This window comes from Nematolebias whitei, chromosome 10, assembly GCF_014905685.2.
Source record: "Nematolebias whitei isolate Nwh7 chromosome 10, NemWhi1, whole genome shotgun sequence".
Taxonomy (NCBI): Eukaryota; Metazoa; Chordata; class Actinopteri; order Cyprinodontiformes; family Rivulidae; genus Nematolebias; species Nematolebias whitei.
This window is the reverse complement of record NC_056507.1, coordinates 9,242,076-9,245,789: the sequence shown is the minus strand read 5'-3', so window position 1 is coordinate 9,245,789 and position 3,714 is coordinate 9,242,076.

The window sequence follows — 3,714 nt, the reverse complement described above, 5'->3', positions numbered from 1 at the left end:
GGATGACTGGTGATGGATGGATGATGGATGGATGATAGATGATGGATGAATGAATTATGGAATTATGGATGGAAGGATGATGGATGGAAGGATGGATGATGGAAGGATGGATGATAGATGGATGGATGATGGGTGGATGATAGATGAATGAATTATGGATGATGAATGGATGATTGGATGGATGATTGTGATAGATGATGGATGGATGCATGAATTATGGATTGAAGGATAGTTGATTGATGGATGATAGATGATTGGTGATGGATGGCTAATGGATGAATAGATGATGGATGAATAGTGGATGGATGAATGAATTATGGATGATGGATGATTGATGGATGAATGAATTATGGATGATGGATGGATGGATGATTGATGGATGGATGATTGGTGATGGATGATGGATGGGTGGTGATGAATGGATGATGGATGGATGATAAGATGATGGATGAATGAATTATGAATGGAAGGATTGATGAATGATTGGTGATGGATGGATGATGGGTGATGGATGGATGATGGGTGAATATATGATGGATACCTTTGAGTTGTTTTTTTTAGGTCTTGTGGACATCTCTCAGTTGGCCTCTGTAGACCCAGTTCAGGTTCTGACCGCTGAACCAGGGTTTATTTGGCCCCTGTAATAATAATAATAATAATAATAATAATAACAATTTATTCAATTTGTACTGCACTTTACATTTTACAATCTCAAAGTGCTACAAAAACATCTAGAGAGAATAAAACATGGACTAAACAATTGACTAAAAATTCAACTAAAACAGCAGAGTTAAAAATACCTTTAAACACTATTAAACCTTCCAAATAAAAAGGTCTTCAGTCCTTTCTTAAAGCTTTCTGTAGTCTGGGGTATCCTTAGATGGTCGGGGAGGTTGTTCCACAGACGAGGAGCAGCAGAGCAAAAGGCTCCACCACCCATGGTGCACAGTTTTGTCCGGGGAGGGCGGAGCTGGTAGGAATTTGTGGAGTGGAGGGACCGTGTTGATGTCTGAGCAGGGAGAAGGTCTTTAAGATAGTGTGGAGCATTGCCGTGAATGGATTGGTGGGTGAGAAGGAAACCTTGTATTCATTGTGGAGTGAATTGGGAAGCCAGTGGAAGGATTTAAGGATTGGGGTGATGTGATCATGTTTCCTTTGCTTCATCAGAATCCTGGCTGCACTGTTCTGTACATTCTGAAGTTTTTGAATGTGCTTGGATAGAATTCCATTAAAAAGTGCAATTGCAGTAGTCCAATCTTGAGGAGAAGAAAGCATGGACAAGTTTTTTAGCATCGAACAAGAATAGTAATGGCCGTAATTTGGAGATGTTTTTGCATGAAGGTATGAAGTCTTGCAAAGGTTTTTTAATATGGGATTCAAATGAGAATCAAATCTTACATGACGATTAGTCACTGTATCAGCAAAGGGAATGTTTAGGCCAGATAAAATTATGGTATAGATGTTGAGTGAGTGGGGTACCAAACAAAATAGCTTCTGTTTTTGACGTGTTTAATTGGAGAAAGTTGACGTTCATCCAGGTTTTTACCTCCTCAAGAGAGGAAAGTGATGAACTTGTAAAATCTATTTTGATATAGAGCTGCAAGTCAATGCATAACAATGAAAAGAGATCCTGTGGTGAGTGATAATGTGACCGAGGGAGAGGATGTAGAGGGTAAATAATGTGGGCCCAAAGACTGACCCTTGAGGGACACCACCACGTTATGAGTTCAGGATCTTGCATCCTCGATGGAGACGTACTCGGATCTGTCAGAGAGGTAAGAACCATTCCAGAGTTGTCTCAGTCAATCCTGCAGTGCGTTGTATGTAGTGAAGGATGCCATGATCCACAGTATCAAAAGCTGAGCTCAAGTCCAGGAGGATCAGAAGGGAGGGAGAACCAGCAGATCCAGTTTAGGTTCTGACAGGCTGAACCAGGTCTCACTTGGCCCCTGTAGACCCAGTTCAGGTTCTGACAGGCTGAATGAGATGCAGGAACGCTGCCAGCAGGGTTCCTTTCAGTTGATTGGAAGGAATATTTTACCTTCTTCCTGTTCATTGATCAGTGTTTGCTCCAGTCCCTTCAGGCCGTCTGGCGGTTCTGGCAGACCGATCCAATCCAATCTGAACTAATGTGCTGAGGCAAGCCAGACCTGCAAGATCAATCTGAGAAAGTCCTGCCTTCAGGATTCAAGACAAGAAGTAATTTGTAGAGTCATGGTTGCAGATAAAGTCTGCGTCATTAATGAGTAGAAACGAAGATTCTACAGGGTTCTGACATGGACCTCATGGTTCTGTTCGGTAATCTGATTACTCTAAATGTCTCATCAGGTTGTAGAAAATTGTTTTTTTCTGCTTTAGTTCTTTTCAGGTTGGAGATAACCACTCTGAAACTGTCAGGCAGATCATGTGATTCTGGTTCGGTGGGACGGCCCCTGTGTAAAAACTCTGTTCGGTTTTTACCAGGACCTGTTTCCTGATTACGTCCCTGTAATCCTGCAGGAGTACTCCTCTGGGATTACAGATGTTTCCCAGCACCATTTCCTGCTCTGACTGCAAGTCTCTGATGGAGGGATTAAGGTCAGCTGCTCCAGATCACATGCACTTATGAAGGGGGAGGAGTCTGAGTGACAGCACACGTTGACCTTTGACCTTTCCAGAATCAAATCTGATATGGATGTTTGGATGCTGATGCTTCAGCTGCAGTGAGACCGAAGAACGGAATAAAATGTGGCGGGGTCTTCTTCACCTGTGCACATTTTCTATAAAGTGCCTAAAGGGCCAGTTTGGTCATTTTTAAGGGGAGTTCTGTCTAAAAGTTGACATCAATCGAAGAGCAACGAGGATGGAAAAAGAGGCAAAAGTCTTCATCCAGGCTAGGCTAACAGCTAGCCAAATGAGGGCCTGACTTTTATTGTTTTTTACGTTTATTAAACAACTCTTTCTGAAGTGTAAAAGATCAGCTGATATTAAACCTCCACACTTCTACACACGCAGTCCGTGTTATTGCGCTAATGTACTTGTGCTGAGTGACGTTACGTTGCTGAAAGCTAAAACAACACATGAGCAGCTAAAAGCTACGTTTAGCAGAACAATGGCTAAAAGCTGAAATTAGCAAGCAGTAGCGAGAAACTATTAAGTAGATTTAAGTTTTTCAAGGATTTCATGAGTTCATTTGTTTAAACGAAAAAAAAAGAAAATATTTCTAAAAGAACAAAAAGTTACAAAGACTAAAAGTCACATCTTTAATGTCTTGAATGAGCTAAACGCTTGGGTATGTCAATGTTAATCTACTGCATATAAACTATTAAATGAAATGTGAAAAGTTTCTCCTGAACTTAATCCAGTGGTGCAGTTTAAAACGTTTACACCAGCTGTTTCCAGATTTACCAATGTGCTATTCTAAAATGTGGGAATGCACTCAATGTAAACAAAGTACTTCACCTGCATTCTTTACTCAGCAAATGTGAAAAAACAAAAACACATCAAACTCATCCCAAACAGCTGTTCCATGAACACCACAATTGTTGACTTTGTTTTCAGTCATGTCGGCTGCTTCTGTAGGTAAACAAACACACTTCAGCTGCTTCTGTAGGTAAACAAACACACTTCAGCTGCTTCTGTAGGTAAACAAACACACTTCAGCTGCTTCTGTAGGTAAACAAACGCACTTCAGCTGCTTCTGTAGGTAAACAAATGCACTTCAGCTGCTTCTGT